This window comes from Pan troglodytes, chromosome 4 (assembly GCF_028858775.2).
Source record: "Pan troglodytes isolate AG18354 chromosome 4, NHGRI_mPanTro3-v2.0_pri, whole genome shotgun sequence".
Taxonomy (NCBI): Eukaryota; Metazoa; Chordata; class Mammalia; order Primates; family Hominidae; genus Pan; species Pan troglodytes.
This window is the reverse complement of record NC_072402.2, coordinates 127,727,548-127,749,902: the sequence shown is the minus strand read 5'-3', so window position 1 is coordinate 127,749,902 and position 22,355 is coordinate 127,727,548. Positions and strand designations below refer to the sequence as shown.

The 22,355-nt window shown below is 34.6% G+C and overlaps 1 protein-coding gene and 1 pseudogene across 2 annotated transcripts in view; both read right to left on the bottom strand.

The window, feature by feature from the left end:
• Nucleotides 1–22,355, bottom strand: part of CHSY3 (chondroitin sulfate synthase 3) — a 282,976-nt gene that overhangs the window by 203,641 nt on the left and 56,980 nt on the right. The window lies entirely within an intron of this gene.
• Nucleotides 7,981–8,091, bottom strand: LOC112209358 (U6atac minor spliceosomal RNA; annotated as a pseudogene).

The window sequence follows — 22,355 nt, the reverse complement described above, 5'->3', positions numbered from 1 at the left end:
TATCAAGAACATTAACTACAAATAAACACCACCATGTATTGAGCAATTACTGTATGCAAGATACTACTAAGCCTTTTATGTATATTTGCTTATGTAACTCTTAAAGCTGCTTTGCTAAGTAGCTATCACTCTCCCTTTCTATTAGATAAAAAAAATAATTAACACGTGAAATAAACTTAATTTTTAAATCAAAAGCTAAAATAATATACTTCTCAATTTTATCTGTGTTTATATAACTTCTATGAGTGCTGCTTTTGATACTTTCTTTAATTAAATTAACATAAATTTTAAAGCTTTGAAATTGAATGTTTAATTTATATTTGTATTTAATGAGGCTATTAGAATATATTAGGAAAGCTGAATGAAAGATATGGTATTAAATATAGTACCTGTACTTCACCCTTTAAAAAAATGCAGTTCTGAATCATACAAAAGAAAATTATATGCTGAACTAACAATTCAAGATACAAATTTTGATCAAATTATGTAACTGCCCTTACAATATTATTCCACTTTCATGAAAGGGAAAAAATGAATAAAAGGATGTGTTCAAATTTACATGGAATAGATGGATAATGGAAATGAATTTTTTGTTTCTCCTATGTTAAAAAAATTTGCAATCATAAGGAAAACCAAGGCAACCATTTTAGAGTAGAGTTCATTGATGGGTTGTTTGTGTGTGTGTGTGTGTGTGTGTGTTTTTTACATTGGAAAAATATAGTTTTATATATAGAAAGATGTGAGGATAAGAATCAGTGAAGACTGAATTTCTATCACATAAATGAATAGTATATTTATTATAAAGAACCTAACAGCAAGTGTCAAACATGTTACCAAAGTAAAAAATATGCATGGTACTCAAATCCTATTAAAAGACAAGCCAGCAAATCAAAGTCAACAATGTATAAAAAGAATTGTATGCCACAACCAATTCATATCTGTCTCAGGCATGCAAGGCTGGTTCAACATTAAAAAATCAATTCATGTAATCTAGCACATCAACAGGTTAAAGAAGAATAATTGCATGCTTATATTAAATTCAGAAAAAGCATTTGATGAAATTCAACACTCATTCATGATAAAAATTCTCAGTAAACTAGGAAAAGGGGGGGACTTACTGTACTTGATAAAGAATACCTACAAAAAAACCTACATCCAGCATTATACATAGTGATGAGAAACTCAAAGCTTTCCCACTAAGCTCAGGGCAAGGATATACCCTCACTCCATTGCTTTTCAGTAGCATGCTGGGACTCTGCTAAGACAAGAAGACAAGAAAATAAAAAGTATACAGATCTGGCCAGGCATGTTGCTTGCACCTGTAATTCCAGCTACTCAGGAGGCTGAGGTGGGAGGATTCCTTGAGCCCAGGAGTCCGAGGGTGCAGTGAACTATGATCACACCTCTGCACTCCGGCCTGGGTGTCCAAGTGAGACTTTGTTTCCAAAATTAAATATAAAAAATAATAAAAAATAAAAAGTATGTAGATTTGGAAGAAAGAAATAAAACTGTCCTTATTTGCAGATGACATGATCATCTGCAGAAAATCCAAAAATACTGAAAAAATCCTGGAAATAATAAACGATTATAGCAAGGTTGCAGAATATAATATAATAAAATAATTTAATATAAAGCTACAGTAATCAAGACAGTGTGGTACTGGCAGCAGAACAGACAAATATTACAGATCAATGAAACACAAAATAAAGCTCAGAAATAGATCCACATAAATATAGTCGATTGATCTTTTTTTTTTTTTTTTTTTGAGACGGAGTCTCCCTCTTTCGCCCAGGCCAGAGTGCAGTGGCGCAATCTCGGCTCACTGCAAGCTCCGCCCCCCGGGTTCAAGCCATTCTCCTGCCTCAGCCTCCAGAGTAGCTGGGACTACAGGCGCCCGCCACCACACCCGGCTAAATTTTTTTTTTTTTTTTTTTTTTTGTATTTTCAGTAGAGACGGGGTTTCACCGTGTTAACCAGGATGGTCTCGATCTCCTTACCTCGTAATCCGCCTGCCTCGGCCTCCCAAAGTGCTGGGATTACAGGTGTGAGCCACCACGCCCGGCCGATTTTGACTAAGGACCAAAGGCAGTACAATATAGCAAACATGGTTTTATGGTTTTTTCAACAAATGGTACTAGAAAACTGGACATCCACATACGAAAACATGGATCTAGACACAGACCTTATCCTCTTCACACAGTTAACTCAACGTGAATCCTAGAATTCCATGCAAAACACAAAACTCCAAAACTCCCAAATGGTAACATAAGAGAAAACCTAGACGACCTTGGGTATGGTGATGACCTTTTAGATACAACACTAGAGACACAATCAATAAAAGAGATCATTGATAAGCTGGACTTTGATAAATTTAAAAACTTATGCTCTGTGAAAGGCAATGTTAAGAAAATGAGATGACAAGTCACATACCGGGAGAAAATATTTGAAAAGGACACATTTGATAAAGAACTGTTACCTAAAATATACAAAGAACACTTCAGACACAACAATAAGAACACAAACAACTTGATTCAAAAATGGGTCGAAGACCTCACCAGACCCTTCACCAAAGAAGATAGATAGATGGCAAATAAGCATCTGAAATGTGAAATGAATGTGAATGAAATGTCAAATGTGAAAATACGCTCCACATTATATGTCATTAGGAAATACAAATTAAAACAAGAATGAGATACTACTATATACCAAAATCCAGATCACTGATAACACTAAATTCTGCAAGGATGTGGTGGGACAGAAACTCCCATTTATTGCTGGGATGAGTGCAAAATGGTATAACTACTTAAGAAGACAGTTTGGTGATTTTTTACAAAGCTAAACATACTTTTACCATACAATCCAGCAATCACACTTTGTAGTATTTACCCTATGGAGTTAAAAACGTATGTCCATATAAAACCTGCACAATGATGATTACAGCAGCTTTATTCATAACTGCCAAAACTTGAAAGCAATCGAGATGTCTTTCATTAGGTGAACGGATAAAATGAGGTATATATCAGGGAAATGAAATATTATCTATCATTAAAAGAAATGAGTTATTAAGCCATTAAAAGACATAGGAGAATCTTAAATGCACATTATTAAGTGAATAAAACCAAGCTAAAAAGGTTATGTACTTTTTGGTTCCAACTATATAACATTCTGGAAAAGGCTAAACTATGGAAACAGTAAAAAGCTAAGTGGTTACCAGGGACTGGGGGATAGAGGATGAATAGTTCAAGTGCAGAGGATATTTATAATGTACTCTGTAAAATACAATAATGATGAATGCATGTCATTATACATTTGCTCAGACCCATAGAATGTACAACACTGAGAGTGAACCCTAAGGTAAATTATAGACTTTAGGTAATTATGAAGTGTCCATTTAGGCTCATCGATTGTAACAAATGTACCTTATGGTGAGAGATGTTGATAATGCGGAGGCTATGCTCCTGTAGAGGTCGGAGATACATGGGAAATCTCAATTCTGCTGTGAAGAAAAAACTGCTCTAAAAATAGTCTTTAAAAAAAAGGAAGGCCAGAATCTCTAATTGAACCACTTGTTATGAGTTGAAAAGTTTAAATACTTTATGATATCATACAGTGAATATTTAGTAAATAAAAAGCCACAAATCTTGTCAGTTTTTTAAACCTCACAATTTTAACTTTTAAATGTAATATTTTCTTCATTAGATTAACTTCTGAATTACACTGTTACTGATAAATTAGTACCAATTTTTCTTTTTCTTTTTTTTTTTTTTTTTGAGACGGAGTCTCGCTGTCTCGCCTAGGCTGGAGTGCAGGGGCGCGATCTCTGCTCACTGCAAGCTCTGCCTCCCAGGTTCACGCTATTCTCCTGCCTCAGCCTCCTGAGTAGCTGGGACTACAGGCGCCCACCACCACACCCGGCTAATTTTTTTGTATTTTTAGTAGACAGGGGGGTTTCACCGTGTTAGCCAGGATGGTCTCAATCTCCTGACCTCGTGATCTGCCCGCCTCGGCCTCCCAAAGTGCTGGGATTACAGGCGTGAGCCACCGCGCCCGGCCAATTAGTACCAATTTTTCTAATGACAGTATAATGCTAATTAAGGCTTCTTAATTATTTAGTATAAATAAATAATTACAGTTTCAGTTGGGAAGCTAAGTATCTGGAAAAATAAATTATCAAATATATTTCCTTTTTCAGGTAGATTAAAATACTTTTATATATTTAGATAAACTGAGATAATATATACTCACTGTAGAAAATTTATATAAATTATTAAAGAAAAGGCAAAATACTCATTTGTCAGTGACACATTCCATCAACATTATAGGCTTATCTTCATTATGATTTGTACATAAAAATACATATGATATATTGGAAAGTCCTTGATCTCAAGAACTGTTTGTAATTCATCTTTGTATCCACGCAGTAAGAAATATAGAACATAAGATGCAGCAGGTGTTCAAAGTTCTGTTAAACTGCTTATTAATTGTAAGAGCATTCAAAACAGCTGTATATTTACATATTTTAAAGTGCTCATGTGTACATATGTAAAATATGTATTTGTACACCTCCAACTTAAGGACAAATACGAATGAAGCTATTAAAAACTCATTAGCATAATTTGTATTGGCAAAATACTGGATATTAAATAACAGATATGACTAAAATGAATCATTTATATTAGATATTTTAAGTTAAAACTGTTTTGAAATCAAAGACATACCATAAATATTACTTTATAAATGTCATTGGAAGCGAATTGTGACCATCTTTTTTTCAAAAGCAAAATATAACCAAAATGCCAACAAAATAATTAGTACTCTAAGCTCAGAACTAAAGGAATACCTAAAAATAAATTATGTTAACATTTAATTCACAGCATTGTAAACTTCCTGTATAAGTAATTAATTAACACATTTACTTTCTAGAAAGGCAGAAGATTGTGAAAAAGAAGCACAACAGAAACTGAGAAAGAAAAACTGCTGAAGGGATCTGGTGAAAGTTTCAGATTGATTTCTTTCAGTTCTGCTTTGTTAAAATCTCCACTCAGAAATCCATCTATGGTTTATTTTTGTTGTTGTTGTTCTGAAGTAAGCTATTAGTTTTTTTTTTTTTTTTACTTCTTATATTTATAATGGTCATACTGAGCAAGTCGAAATCTGGAAAATGACTTAATATTTCCATACATGTTTGCTTAAAAGATTTACCTTAAATTAAAACTGTAGTACAGATAATCTCACCATTACTATTTTGACCATGATAAAACTTGGCCATGATAAAACTTGATATTTTTTACTGTTTTATTTTCCCCTAAATAAAAGACTATTTAATTTACTCAAGGGAAATAATTACCATTGAAATGGGATACCTCGTTCAATGCTATGCTCATCTCATTCTTTTAAAGTATATTTTAATGAATCATAAGCATATTTTAGTTATTATCTTCCTACATCTTAAAAACCATCTTACAGATAAGCTAACTTTGGGTGACATTAGACAAATATATATTCAACTTATGTAATGCAGATATATTATGTGTACAAAAGACTGCTTTGTTTTGAGCTTCCACAGTGGTGATTTTCAAGGATTCACAAAGGTACGGATAGTCCCAAGTAATCTGTTCCCAAATAAAGCATTGTTCTTAAAGGATTGCTTATGCTTTATAATTGTGCTGCTAATCAGTAATTGAAAATATACCTATCCTTGAAATACCTATCTTTGGATTCATTTTGTCCTTGGGAGCCAGTGTGATGTAATGAAAAGTGTGTGACCTTTGGGGCACAGAGATTCAGGTTTGGATTGCCTTCATGCCATTTGGACCTTTGGAACACATCCCTTTACCCAAAACTATGTGAGCTCTGACTTTCTTCTAAGTAAAGAAGGGTTAATAATTTCTACCATAAGTTTATTTTTCAGATTCGAGGTATAAAATGTAAAACACCTAGCAGGAAGTGCCTTACATAGTAGCCATTCAATTAAATGAAAATTTTAGGCTAGTATTGAAATAAACAAAGCAAAACTTAAAAAATGAACATCTTATACATAGTAATATCATATATATATATATATATGTCTTCTCTATATGTAATAAACAAGAAGGTTGCTTTGTCTTAACAAAGCAAAGTATTAGACATATTTTATGAACTGCTCAAGTGAACCACCCCCCAGACAGAGCCTGTCATAAGAAAAACAATGTGTTTTATTTAACTCTCTTTTTAACAAATGTTTTTTGGATTACTAGAGTTTTCTTCATCATGAGTAAAAATGCCAGAGTAGCCAGTTCCTACACAGCCAAAAATCCCACCATTTAAAAAATATATAATATTAAATGTGAAGAGCTTTTTAGGTATATGTAAGTCTTTCAATCAGGAAGTTCTATATTAAATACTCCTAAAGGAATACAAATTCATGAAAAGGAAAGGTTCCCAGATATCCTTCATTCAGTCATTCCCTTTTATACCATTTTATTCTAGCGTCCTAAGACAATCCACTGTATTTTTAGGTGGACACTCTGTTACAGTAAATATCTGTGCACATTTACTGGGATATTATCTATGAAACCAAGGTGAGATTGGTTATGGGGGGCAAATCCCTATTTATTAACTGGTTTCTTTTTAACTTAGCTCTTCACTTTGGACTCAGATTTTGTTCATTCAGGTATTTAAACTGCCATGGATAGATAGTCTTTGAGGCCAAGTTCTAGGATTCCTTATGAATTTTCTGCCTATCCGGGAAACTTCCAGTTCATCAAAGACTGATTCTAGGTCCTAATTGACCACATATTTCTTCTCTGAGAGAACTCCACTACTCATTTTTCACATCTGTAGGGTCTGTGGGGATCTAAGGATATAGACACTTTCAACCAACTATTGTATCAAGTAGAGTGAAAGCAAAACGACTGATCTTCTTGAATAAGACTGGTTTTATTTTATTTTTATTTATTTATTTTTATTTATTTTTCACACAGAAGAACACAGAATGTGGTCAGAAGAGCTAAGATGAAACTCTGAACACAACTGCCTACTGAACTGTACAAGTTACTTCAACTCTGCATGCATCAGTCTCCTTGCCCATATAAAGAGAAAAATTATGACTCCTACCACATAAACTATCTCATTTTATCCATGCAACAACCCTATACAAAATACTTAAGAGGACTGACTTGTCCATAATATGAGTTCAAATTTCATACATAACTATGATGCCATCATTGTCACCATCATCATCACCAAACAGAAATTCCATGGTAAAGATGGCTTAAAAGTAATTTTTCCATTACCTTGGTTCTTGACTATCTTGAATACGTGGAACACATCAAATATTATTCGAATATTCACAGAATTACATATTGTAATATATGTCAAAAATGGTTTATAAAATTTAAAAAATCAAATAATCACATTAGGTAAAGCACTTTCTATTTAAGTTTTATATTTGACCATCTTAGTCAAATTTCCAGAGATACTTTTGTTACATATGAAGTAACTAATAATTCATTATTGTATTAAAATATTGTATTAACATTAAAAATTAGGACAGTCATCTCTCAATCAACGCTTTGTGTTCTTCAACTTGCTACTTCCTTCAGAAATTGAAAGTCAACGATAAGTCATTTTGTAATGTCATAAATTATAAAGTAATCATTTTAAAATAATAATTACATATAGTTTGAAAACTGAAGTTCTGAGTAGATGCTACTATAATTGTATCCGAGGTAACAAAACTAATAGTCTTAGATTGTATTTATTTATTTATTTTTTATTATACTTTAAGTTTTAGGGTACATGTGCACAATGTGCAGGTTTGTTACGTATGTATACATGTGCCATGTTGGTGTGCTGCACCCATTAACTCGTCATTTAGCATTAGGTATATCTCCTAATGCTATCCTTCCCCCCTACCCCCACCCCACAACAGGCCCTGGTGTGTGATGTTCCCCTTCCTGTGTCCATGTGTTCTCATTGTTCAATTCCCACCTATGAGTGAGAACATGCGGTGTTTGGTTTTTTGTCCTTGCGTATGCTTGTTGTCAGGCCCAAGGGCCTCTTCCATCCTTGTCAAGGGGAGTGCTAACCTTCTCTCCTTTCATACAACACTAGTCTTAGATTTCAAATATGATTAATGTTACTTCTCTACACTATAGCTTACACAAATAATATATGTTCATGTAAAAATCAATTTAGATCCTTTCTACAGATAAAAAACAGACATTCTATGGTGTCCTGAAATCTGTAAAATCAGCTGTGACATTTTCAATGTGCTGTGCTGCCCACCTTGACATTCAGTAAAGGAAATCTGTGCTCAACTTTCTGCTCCCGAATCTCATTCTCTGCACCAGCCCTTACAACTGCGCCATGAAGTTCCTCTAGAATTGTGGAGAGCACCAGCAACCCAACCACACTTGACAGCCTTGAGGAACTATAAGTACATAGGGGCTTTTGCTTTTTTTTCTCGACCGTGGTAATTTTTGATTTTCAGTGGAGACAAAGAATTCCAGTGTTTTAGATCTTCCTTCAAAGATTAGCAAGAGAAACTATATTAAGGGCACTGGGGGTAGGGATGAGTATAAACACATTTTATATATTCCAGTTGGAATTACTGTTCTTCTGACTGGTCTAACTCATATTAAAGGTCGCAGTATCACCAAGTCAGGGTAAGCCCACAGAAGGGTCAGTTGAGTTATCCTTTCTATGGTGATAACCTGCACAGCCAGACTGCCACATTCCATCCCTTTTACATGATTCACCAGGAGGACCAAGCAGGAATGTAACCAGATCAGTGTAAAGGGCCTTATCAGCTCAAAGGCATCCCTTCCAATTACAGGCTATTAGAAATAAGCTATGTGCTAAGAAATCTCATTTGCCCCAAAATAGACTTGATGAAATTATGACTTTTCATATTCAGTTATTTGGGATAATAGGCTATTTTTACAATTATAGAAAGTTCAGAGGTGGTCAATCTATTAAGAATGCAGGGGAGACAAGAGACTGACAAACAGAACAAGAGCATTGCAGACCTAGGAGCCAACTTATGAAAAATCATGAGGTTGTGTAATAGCATGTCATTCTAGGAGAAAACACAAGTAGTTTGAGGTTTATAAACAGTGGGATAATTTCTATTGAGAAAGTAAGCAGGGGCAGATGTTGCTATGGAGTCTGGGTTTTGTCAAGACACTGAAGAACTATAAGACTAAAAGTGACTTCTCCAAAACGATACACTTTTTTTAGAAGATTACTGTGGAAACAATCACTTGGTAAGGGGATGGACTGTGAGGATGCAGCTCATCATTCCTCTAGGAGAGGTAATGAGGCCTTTAATCAAGGCAATGCCTGTAAAAATTGAGGAAAGGAGATTTCACAAAATGACAATATAGACTACTGCAAATTTGTAACAAATCATACTTAACAGTGGGGCGTATTAGGGAGAGAAAATATGTATATAATCATTTTGAAATTCTGAAGAAACTGAATTGCACTTAATTATCTTTAAAAAAGGCAACAATTCAAAAAGAAACATTTTATATCCATTAGAATATGAATAAAGAACTTCATATGCATAAAATAGCTAGTCATACAAGAATATAATTCAGACACATAAAAACAGGCAAAATTTTCTCAGTTCATTTGAATATGTAGTTAGAGGTGGGTAAGTTAAGACTATGGATAGAATTCTAGATTCTCTGAAATTCTTCATAAAAAGTGTAATTAAATTAGAAGAAATAAAATGATAATATGTTCTTTTTGGAAAGCTTATGATCTTGGATTGAATAATATAATGTGAATCAACAATCATGGCTGATAGGACTACATTCCTGATAACACATTATCAGTGTAGAATCTATGACACAAAGGTTTCATAAACACCATAGCTAAAAGATAACTCACAAAAAAGCAATTTAATGAAAGAGTTATTGAGGGGATAGAGGAGCAGGAGCATCATGTGAGAGAGTTACAATCACAATATGAGAGCAACACAAGGCATAAGACTCACCATGAGTTGAAAAAGCATGATTGACTCATCACAAGACTCTATCTGTGGGCTAAAGATCAAGTAAGAAGGGACAGGGCAGTGCATGGGAGAAAAGAGCAGAGGAGGCAAGATAGGCCTATGAAACAGAGAAGACAGCCATGAGAAGATGCAAGGCACAAAACTAAGACACAGGCAACAACAGACAGCACTCAAGATGGCAATATGTCAGAATTAGATATTTGAAAAGAAATAAAGATGGTTTCCCCACTCATTTCTTGCCTATTATAGGTCTGGTTTTGAAAGCTTTGTGAGTAGGAGAGTGGGTGTGGGGGAGTTAACCTTAAGGGTTCAGTTGCAGAGCATTTTTCCATATTCATGAAGACACACACAGACCACACACACATACACACACACACACTGCAGAGATCAGGCCAGTAGCTGTTTTCATGATGCAGATTTCTTGGAGAGTCCCTAAAACAGACATTAAGACTTTTACTTAGGGAAAAAAAAAAAAGGCTATTAACATCAAAAATTTTAGATTGTACAAAAATAATAGGATGTATAGACATATATAGCATATACATACATATGTCTATATGTGACTGAGAGGACTAAACTGGGCTTACATAACTGCATCCCAGAATACTACAAATAGAAAGCGGGAAGGGAAACATACCAGGAATAACTGTTAGGGGTCTTCAAGTCATCCCCTTCTCACTCATGATTTTTCATCTTTTATCTTTCTGCAACCCTAAGGTCCATTTAGACAGAGTGGAAAATCTGGAGATAATTTGTAATGTTCTTAAACTTGGGGACTGGTTATGTCATAAATTTTAAGTCATTCTAAATAATTTTGACTTAATCTGTAAATAACAGTTAACACCGAAGTTCTTTTTGTTCAAGTTACCTATCTGAATTCAGTCAAAACTCTAATCTGATTCTTAAGGGAAAGTCTATCTCTTGATAGAATGATTTAGTACATTGTTGGTTAAACAAGGCACAGTTAGAATTGCTCTAGGGGAAGCAGCCCTTCAACACTTTTGAATTAGCTGCAGATGAAGAGATGTATAAAATAGCATCGCTGAATTCCCAGTAGAATCCAAGCATGTGTAGAAATTTACAGCCACCAGAAACAATCTCACTTTACAACAGTAAGGTCCTTGGAGACAAGTCTCATGTCTAATTTTAGACTATCTCTAGTTCTCAGTTCAGTGCCTGGTCACTCCCTATAAATGCTTGCTGATTGGCTAAATGAAAAATATAGCTCTCATTAATAACGTCTCTGAATATTATTTTACAAGGCTAAAGCTATTTTTTATAAGCAATGTGATATACCATATAACACATTAGGGGTTTGAAAGTAGGTAAACTTGACCCTGAAACTTTTTAACAGTATAGCATTAGACAAGTAATTTTCCTAAGTCACAATTTTCTCATTTGTAAAATAGAGGTAATGATACTAACTTACAGAGTTGCTGTGAAGACAGAAATTTTAAAAACTTGCCTACTTCAGCACCTGCTAATAAAATGTACTAAGCAATTAAATTTACAGTACATAGTATTCTGATGTAAGTCTTTTATTAGCCAATGATTGAAGAATTTTATAGCTAAATAAAGATTAAATTATTTTATTAATTTTAATAAAATTAGTGCATGGAAATAAAATTAGAAACCAACCTCATATTTATTATTATTATTTCATATCTTTAAAACAGCATCTGTCTTAAAATAACTTACTATATTTTGACTAATTAATTGAATATCTATTATCTTTTACTATAAAATTATACCAAATGTAAAATGTACACTCCCTACATTATTATTAAAATTAAAATACATGCAGAGTTACTTCCATCTTATTACAAATTGGATAACAGAATAATCCTGAAAACCTGTCACTTTCAACCTCCTCATCCTGTTCAGTACATGTCCTTTGAATTCCAAATATACTATTTTCTTCTAAATAGTTTCACATATTTTTAAATAGAACACCAAGGAATGTGCTGAGCATACATTTATAGGCACATACTATAATAAGCCTTAATATTATAGCTTTACGAAAAAGACCTGCTATAACCTTACGTTTATCTGGCATAGTAGAGACATTTACACTGATATTTAACTATAATAATTTAGAGTTATAAACAGTAACTCATGTTTCCCCAATGTTATCACACATATCATCAGGTTTGGACATTTACCAAATTCAAATTGCAGCATGGCTTCTGGTAGCATAGTTTTATAGCCTAGAGTAGCTGGTAGCATTATTAATCAAATTTACCCACAAGTCATATCTTCTTTATAAGTATGAGAAAAATTATGCAGTTATACAAAGAAAATTGCATCTACAATATCAAATTAAACACAACAGTGTACGTGAAATACAGCATTTCAGAAAAACAACCCAATCCACAAAATTCTCTAGCCTGATTATTCCATTCAAATGCTTTAGATAAATATAAGATTACACTTTTATCTATTCCTTACCACTGATCAAATGTAAGCATTATTCCATGTTAGCCCTTCATTTAAGATCTCTCTCTGTGTAAACATTTTCAATTCAAAAGCACTTTCTGTCTGTCTGTCTATCTATCTATCTATCTATCTATCTATCTATCTATCTATCTAATCTGTTCCTCTGTCCACCCCATTTGCCCATGCATCCATCCATCCATCTATCCATCCCTAAAGTCGAACAAATAAAGATGTTGAATACCTACTATGTGCCAGGCATTCTGCTAGGCTCTGGTGATGCAAATGTTTACAAGACAAACATTTTCTCTGATCTCAAGTTGCTTACAGCCCAGTGGGAAACAAAAAAGAAATGAGTAAACAGACAAATAAAATAATTTCAGTAAGTCTTACGAAAGAAGCAAACAAAAGGCTGACTTGGAGATCTACATTAAATGTAGTAGTAAGGCAAGGCTGATCTGAGAGGAGCTCCTTCAAGTGGGGAACTAAAGAATGAGAAAGAGGCAGCTTTGCAGATTTGGGGGGCCTTCTATAAGCAGGGACAGCATGTGGCAAGAACACAGTTCAGGAAATAGCCTTGAATTTTGGAGAAATTGAAAGAAGTACAGAGTTCATCTTATTTATTCAACAAATAAATATGTTCATAATGCTTCACTAGTATTTTGGTTGAAAAGTTCCTTATTTTCTTTTTGATACAACAGAAAGAAACTGCCTAATTGCATTAATTAAAGTAAACTATTTTTCTCAAGCTTCTATTTCTGGATACCCTTCAATTATTGTAGAAATGGCACTTAAGACAACCTTACCAAAATTATTCCACCACTGAATTAAAGATAAACCTATTTAAGATCAGGGAGAAAAGTATTTTTTCTACCCATTTCTTCAAACAATCTAGCAAAATCATTTACATATGCTTTGAAATTACATATCCTTTGTAAAGAGTGTAAAAAGAACTGAATTAAATTCTTCATGAAAAGAGTTTCTTTTTAGGCTTGAGATCAGTCACAAGCAAATAACTGATATTCATGCAGTATTTCAAATTAATTGTCTGTAAAAAGCAAGAAAATGTGTTTAGCATGCAATCAGTATATAAATGCCTTAACTACAATTAGCTAATGTTTAGTTGAAGAAAATATGCATCATAAAACATGATCTATTTAATTACATTAAGTAATGCTTAATATTAAACATTAATGAGTAAATCATTACATTGATAATGGAAGTGGTATCAACTACTTTAAACATATTGGAATATGCATTGCTTCCAGAAATGTGGTCTCAAACTTATACCAACTTATTTAACCCTAGCTACGTCACCTCTTAACTTCATGTGTGTGTGTCTAGGTGTAAAGTAAATTTTTTGAAGTATCATTTTATAGGAAAATAGGAAAGGATCTGTCATACCAGCATCAATTTACTTCCATTGACCCACAGATATTTCTTTTGAAAGATACAGTAATGCTGTAAAATATATACCAGTACATAACAACACTGACTTAACTATAATGTGATATCCATTAATCATAAGCATTTTTCACATAAATTAACCATTCTAGCTAAAAGGTCAGAAAAATAAGTCAGTGATTAAGAATTCCCCCAAGGAATGTGTTACATACAGATTCCCAGGCTCCACTTCTATAGATTCTGACTCAGTTAACTGTGGAGTGGAGCCAAGAAATCTGCATTAACAAATACCCCCACATATTTCAGATGCAGGTAGACTACTGGTGACCTGAACTTTGGGAAACACTGCCTTGAGCCTGGATAATCTTAAGAAGAAAAGTGTTTTAAACACACATTGGCCTGTTTGCTGGGAGATCTTGTAACAGTATGCTTACCATTTAATAAAAACCTTCATTCAAAACTGTTGGTTCCCATTTGCTTCTGACCCAACAAAGTGTGAGAAACACCTGTCCTTTACAGTTACAGCAAAATTCATAAGGAACTAGTGAGAAACCAGTCAGATGAGATGACTAAACACTGTTCACATCATCAGTGGAATCAATATCCTCTACTCTGTTTCTCCCAAGTTAAATGTTAGAGTATCAAGTTTCAACTTCCCCATCTAAATGGTTTAGTGTAGAACAATACATTTTGTACTCAATATTCAATATATGTTTGCTGAATTGCATTAATAAAAATAAATTTAATATTGAAAATGATCAAGATTTTTCAATGCAACAATTAGATGGATTTAAGTGTTTATCTGTAAAAAGAGACAACTTGAAAATATATGTTCAAATTTAAAAAATGTTAGCTACACAGATAAAATGGAAAACAGGGAATTCACATAAAGTTAATTGCAAGTTCATTTTGGTCTATTCTTATGTGTGGATTTATCGATGTATATTATGAGATATCACTCTAATGGAATTGAAAGAATAATTTAGATTCCCCAACAGTATATATTTAACAAGGCACAATCTACTTGCTGACATCTTAAAGATAGGTATGAGGATTGTCTCTTCTTGTATCTTTATTTTAACTTGAAAACTTTATTTTAACTTAGTGGATTTTTTGAAGACTACACTACCATAGTTTATTGTCAGGGGAAGAGAGATTTTATTATTAAAAATGGATCTGTAGCTTATCATATTATGTATACTCTCTTATTGCCACTTCAACCAAAAATTCATGCAAGTTTAAAAAAAATGACTTACCAGGAAATTAAATTGTAAAAATCTAGACATTAATGTTATTTCTAGATGTGTCATTTAAAAACCCTTACTATGGCTGATTTCAAACACTTAGGAAAATTAATGACTGCCAGATGAAGTATATAATGTCTGTGGACATGGTCAGGTTTAAGCATAGTTTGCCTTTGAATGATCCTTTCTATTCACTCACCGTCTTCTGTATAATTAATAGCCACTCTCCCAAATCACATGCCAATTAATGAGATGCAGATAAAGGCTTAAAGGTCTGTACTGCAATTCAGTCTTAATGAAAGTCAATATCCTTTTGCCAAGAAAGCTCAGATCACATTTGGCTTTCACAGATAATTAGGAGGGTTTTCAGAGAACCAAATAGCAGCGACTGGTAAATATTAGATCTTTTAAATAAATGCCATATTTAGCAGGAAAAGGAACTGTTAGAAATGACTTTTCAATTTTACAGAAATAAGTGTGTTTAATTCTCTTAAAATGATATTTAAAAGTAAACAAGATAAGCATATATATACACATATCTAAAATGGTATTCCACATAAGACTTTTCATCAAGTATAATCATTTGAAAATAGTCCTTATTTACATGACTTGATTCCTCTTGTATCAAATGTTGACTCTTAAGACATGTAAAAAGGCTCTCCATTAACTAATTCCATCTTCCCTCCTTCAAAGTCTTTCTCACCCTATATAAATGTGGCATGGGCATATTAAACTACAGAGTCTATGAGAAAGGTACATGATTTTTATTTTATGAAGATACTGAAGCCAGTTAAGGAGTGAATTCTGATGTTAAACAAGGGCTTTGGATTTTGAGTATCTTTTTCTGTTACAACTCTGCCACTCTAAATTGGTTATATAAATAGAAGATGGTCAAATCACTTATGATGGCCTTCTTAAATTGCTTTAGACACAGGTAACACTAGACACATTGAGACCCTACACAAGGAGTACTTTGACCTTAAGTATAAAGTTACTTACAGTATCTGTACTGTAGGAGGGACAACTTGGTCATCAAGAAAGAAAATAAAGTCAGGCATTGGTTCCCTTCTTATTGTTACTTCTTAGTGACTTTTTTCATTCCCTTTTCAAGGCAAGAACTAAACCCACTTTAGGAAAACTGATACACAAACAGTAGGTGAGAGTCTTTCCTTCGAGCAGACACTGGATAAAAGCAGAACTTTTCATGGAGCTGCAAAAGTTTCATGTAAAGAATATCTGCCAAATTTGTAGAGGTCTATAAACTCCAAACTGTGATTTGATGAGTATGTCTTGGGAATCTTTCAATTTTCATACCTCCGAGATGTTATGAGACACAAATAAAGGTATTTGTTATTTACTTATTTTTCATTAAAAATTTTATCATTTTATTAACATCATATTATCTAATTTAATGCTCATAACAGCCTTATGACATGGATCTTACATTGCCCCCATTTTCAGATGAGTGCTCAAATGCTCAGAGAGATAACGGTTATCTGGCAAGTAGTTAGAGAGCCCAGGTTCACATTTGTGCAGTGCAGCAAATTTTACACAATGCACTACCTACCTGCTGAGCTGTGCACTGATAAATGCGGCCTTATTTTCACTTGCCAATCACTTACTGAGTTCCTGTTATGCACAAGACACTGGATAGTTGCCAAAGATGAATTTATTTGGATCAACAGATTAAACAGAAGAAAAATACTCCACACTTTTGCTTCCACTACACAAACATTCCTTGACATTTCAACACCTGTTCTTCTCAAATCATTTGGTATTTCTAATACTTTAAAGGTGCTTTTTCTCTAACAGCCTATAATACAAATACAGACTATCACCTGGAATAAAGCATGTTGTCAGAAAAGTTAGGATGGAGCTTTACATCTTTGCATGTGTGTACAGAGCTCCCCTCACCAAAATATGTGTCTGATGGACAGAACCCAGAATCTGTGGAGTATGAGACGAGTTAGTCAACTACTCCTCATGTAACAACTTTTAAAACAAGAATTTAAGGCTCTGATCTCACTAACTGAAATGTTTTTATACCAACAAGTTTATCAACAGGCAAATAGCTGATGAACCAGTATTCTGTAATATAAAATAAAATCTCTGGTGACCTTAAATGAGACATCTCTACAATTTCTTTCCTATTGCTGCAAAGAATAATTACCGAAAAAAAGTTTGACAAATGTGAAAAGACAATTACCCTTTATCAATTATATGTTAGAAATTAGTAACCTCCCCACGATTCCAGGTTCCTTTCTGAAACCTGTCAATTATCTCGTTTCAACAAAAGGTACGATGAAAACCTTTCTTTAATGACTCACAGAAGCACTGGATTAAACAGTGTATCTAAATGGAGTAACCTCAAGGTGCACTGCAGCACCAAAATAGCATATGATAACTAGAATTGAAGAGTCCACAAAGTGAACTATGTACAATATTTATTTAACCACCAGGACTGACAGTTAAAGCAAACTTTTGATCAGCTCCACATCATACTGTATTATACGGAAATGTAATTTGGAAATTCTGCAATAAAATCAAAGTAATACGTGATGGTGTCACAGATTTCAAAGCTGGTAAGGTAGAATATATCTAGGCAACTTCTGCCAATTTTCCAGGTGAAAAATCTCAGTTCTAAAGAGGTAACATCACTTCCCCAATGTCAAATGGCAGTGTTTCCCAGAAGTTGACCTGAAAACCAGATTTCTACCACCCATTTCAGAGCTCTTTCCACAAAATAACGTGCACCCACACCATCTAACCTCTTTGCCTCTTCCCCCTGGAAGGAAAACTCATGAATCCAAATCCTCACTGACACACAAACCAAGAAAATTCCAACTGATGTCATGAGGCACTTGAAAATGTTTTTCAATTAAAAGTAAAGTTTAAATTGGTCAACATGAAAAGTTACACATGATTCAACCTATGTACTGTGGCTGCAGACTAACTATATTTCAAATAATGTACTGGTATTTGAATGACAGAAAACAGATGGGGAATGAAAAAATCAAGAACCTTTTGTGTTTTCAGTCATAGCTCTAAAAGTGGGGGAAAAGAAAAGATTTACACTGTGAGCAGCTTCATTGCTCCAGAGTTTGTACAGTGAGGAATAAAAACTCTTTATACTAATTTGAATTTTAAACACACCAGAATTACTAATAACCAGTCTTATGGCAGTAATTAAGATTATTTCTAAAGTGATTAAGATTCTCTACATACTATTTGCTATATACACAGGGGGAAAATTGCCCTGAATAATTCAATCCCAGACTGTTAAAGAGTGGCTGTTAAAATAAGATGAGATAGGACTGCGCATTGTTTTCCAGCTGGGAATCCCAAATAGAAGAGAGGCACATAACATTGACAGGGATGGATTGAGAGCTACTGGAGTCCTATATCTGAATGCACACTTGGGCTGTGTTAGCCCCTAGCTTCGGGAAAAATTATAATTACCCTCTTCTCTTTCCTGGAGGGTATTTATAATTACCCTCTTCTCTTCATCTTCTCCTATCCTCTCCCTCCCAAGCTAGGTAGAGCCCAACTGATGAAACAGAAGATGCTAGGGCAGTAGGAGTGGGAATTCCACCTTACCCAAGGATACACCTTCTCTTCCTCACATATTTGTATATAAGAGCAGGTGTATCCTTGGGTATTCAGGGTCAAATCAGACCTCCAGTCAGTTAGTCTAGGATCACACAGCCAGCAAGTACATCAGAGTTTCTTCTCTAAAAACAACTTCCAGCCACATAAAATCCTGGCCCTAGAGTAAGGAGGCAAACCATTATTCCACTCTCATCCAGCACAGACTTCCTTGATGCCCATCAGATGGGCTTGAGGGAAAGGTTGCCCACTGTATCTGTTTCTGACTGGCATATACCATCCTAAATAGTGAGGATGGAGAAAGTGAGCACTACCATGATTCAGAAATTTATTATCCCAAGTGAATTACAGGACATGTGCACACACATACAGATATACATACATATAGATACATGTACACACCTACACATATACACATACACATATATACACAGATACATATATGCACACACATGCCCACACACATCCCTGGGGTTTTTTCAAACTCTTAAAGGAAAAAAAAAACCTGACATTATATAGGACCCAAGATTAGCCAAACCAATTCTGTGGAAGAAAATGAAAATGTGGACTTTCTGAGTCAGATGACATAAGAAACATTCAAATGATGACTAAGGGCAATAACACCCAACAGGAGGTTGTAGACTCTGTAAAGTACAGCTCTGGGCTTTGTCCCAAACACAACTAAAAATAGGTCGATTTAACTGCTGAATAGAGGGCTGCACTGTGAAAAGCAGCTGAAAACTGACTCCACAGTGTCATCTGCTAGTCATTTTCCCACTGCATCACACTTCACTCATATGTTAATAGTACACACCGTGACCAGAATAGTGTTAAATGTTATACCAGTCCCATGAGGGGAAGCACAGAAATCAGAACAAGGAGCTGCTGATGCTGGACTCTGACACTCAAGTGTCGTGGGCAAGTCATAACCCTTCTCTTAGCTTCTTCATTTATACAAAAAGAAATTGAAAAATGTTTCTCATGCCTACCCTAACAATCAAGTAAGCTATCATCCAAAGTAGTAGATGAAAATAGTTTCCTAAACATCAAAAGACTATAGAGATGTAACATATCTGTAATAGCTATTATCCACTTTCCAAGCCTGGGAAATAAAACAGTGTACACATCTCTCTTCAATAATCAATAGCATTCTAGATCTAGGCTCAGTATAGAGGCCCTCTCTCCCCATTCCACCATAGTTTTGCTAGACCGATTACAAGTTATAGTCAATTCTCAACATTCCGGCTTTACCACTGGAGCTGAAACCCTGGCATCTACCTTTGAGGCTCCCAGCAACCACCCTGAAGTTACTAGAACACCAGGAGCAGAATATAAAACATAACCCGCAAAGACCCCCAAATTGGCTGTTCCAGAATGGGCTATCAATACCAAAGTTAGGTGCAGCCTACATCACAACCCATGTGTTCTAACCTCTCATAGAGTCAACTGGCTCTTCTGGATGATAATTCTGCTCTTTCTGCTGGAGTTATCATTTGAATGCAATCCTTGAAGCCGGAATTCAGCCATCAAGTTAATATGTACAAAAAAAGCCAGAGTCCAGAGACTTGATGTCACCATCAAAGAGGAGGAAGCAGGATTTCTTTGCTTGACTAGAGAAGGCTGTGGTGGTTGGAGAGCAGAGAGCATGAGACAGAGCTGCAAAAGCACGCAGGTGTCAGACCATGCAGGATCTCATGGGCTACAGAAAGGAGTGTGGTCTTTATATTGTGTTTTATGGGAAACAACCAAATAGTTTTAAGCAGGGCAGTGACAGGTCATATTTACAATCAGAAAAGATAAATACAGCTGCAAATCAGAGAACAATCTTGATGCATTAGGAAGTTTGTGCAGTGTCTCTGGAAACAGATGATGCCAGCCTATATGAGGGTGTTAAGAGGAGAGAGGAAAACAAGTGGATTTAAAGGAGATATTTAGGAGGCAATAGCAACAAGACTTGGGGACAGATTGAATTCAGGGAGAGAGGAGGAGATCTCATGAATGACTCAGGTTTCTGTTCAATTGGCTTGGTGGTGGTACCATTTGCTGAGATTAGAGAAGAAAAGGCAAGGCTTGATGCTGAAGGTTACGCGTTCAGCCATAGTAGTGTTGAGTCTGAGTCTTGATTGGAATGATTCTTTTGAGATGCAATAGTTGGTACCGAAGAGAGGAGAAAATAATTCATAATGAAAATTTTCTGAGAGGGTTGGGGATACAGGAAACAAAACCCAGAAGCAGGGATTGGTATGAGATGAGTAGGACCCCTGTTATGTATGTAACTTAGGGACAAAGTTGAAAGATTGGCTGCAGGTATGGATAGTTTCCTGGTTTGGGCTGAGAGAATATGAGAGTTCCCAAATGACTTTTATTTTATTCTGGATGGAAGGAGCAGAGTCACCTGTAGAAAATGAGGTGAGTAATAAAAAGCATGAGAATAGAGAAGATCTGAAATAGTTATTGAAAGTTTTTTTTAAAAAGTTTATTGACTAGAGGAAAAAAAGTACAGCTGTTGCACAAGTTTATGTCAGGTTGTAATTTCATAAACAAATTAATGCTTAAAGGTTACTCAAATTGTGGACCATCCTGGATCAGAAAGGAAGAAAGAGGCTAATGGAGAGAAAAGGAGGGAATCGTTGAATAATTATGCTCAAAGAAAAAAAAATGTGTGATCAGAGAAGGGGTTATCTGAGGTAGTGTTTAAAATCAGAAACAAAAGGTGTGGAAAGCCTGGAGCAGTTTAGGACTTTTGGGTATCAGAGAAAAACTTCTAGGGCTAAGTGCATACTGTGTACAATATGCTCAGATATAAAAAGAAATGGATGATCATCACTGATTATCATTTCTTAAAAGGGGGCAGTAAGTGGTCTAAACTATTTTTCTCAAATGAGAGTTCAATTTGAAAAGTTCACACAATTCAAGGAATAATTCTCTGTATATTGCTATTTCACATAAAACTATTTTAAGAAATAATAGGCCAATATGAACACACATTTTATTCTGTCTCAATTCAAACCCTTTTTATCACTGTTACATACCTTCCCTGCTTTTACTGACTTTATATGTTGCAATTAGAAAAGTAAGCATTTTGAGCAACGTTAGCAATGTCAGAAATACTGAATTTAAAGAGGGAAGGAAGGAAGCAATTACCCCTTTTGGTGTGTTCCATGCATTAGCTGTAATTTCCATTGCCCGTTTTCTGAAAACTCATGTCTGTACCATTTATGGTGAAAAGCAAGTCAGACTTGCCGCAATCAACCAAACATTCCAATTCAAGTCACTCTGGGAAGAATTTCAACTCAGAACATACTGCGGAAATTGTCTACCGGTTTGATCATATCCACTGGTGGACACGGCATTCAGAGTAACTTGGAAAATAAATTATAATTTGATAACTACGAACACTAGGCACAAAGTAAAATAGTTACAAGGGCAGTCTTTTATAATGCCCTTTCTTATTTATGTTATTATTTGGAGTAGGGTACATGTAAAATGTTTCACAAAAATCTGTTAATTTTACAGGAAAAATAAAAACTAGTTTACTTTTTAAACAATGGCATGCATTATTTTTTAAAAAAAATTTCATATATAAAACAAATGATTTCCTAAAAAGATGCTGATACAAAGCTTCATATTTACCAAATTATCAGAGATTATTACATTGAGGGTCT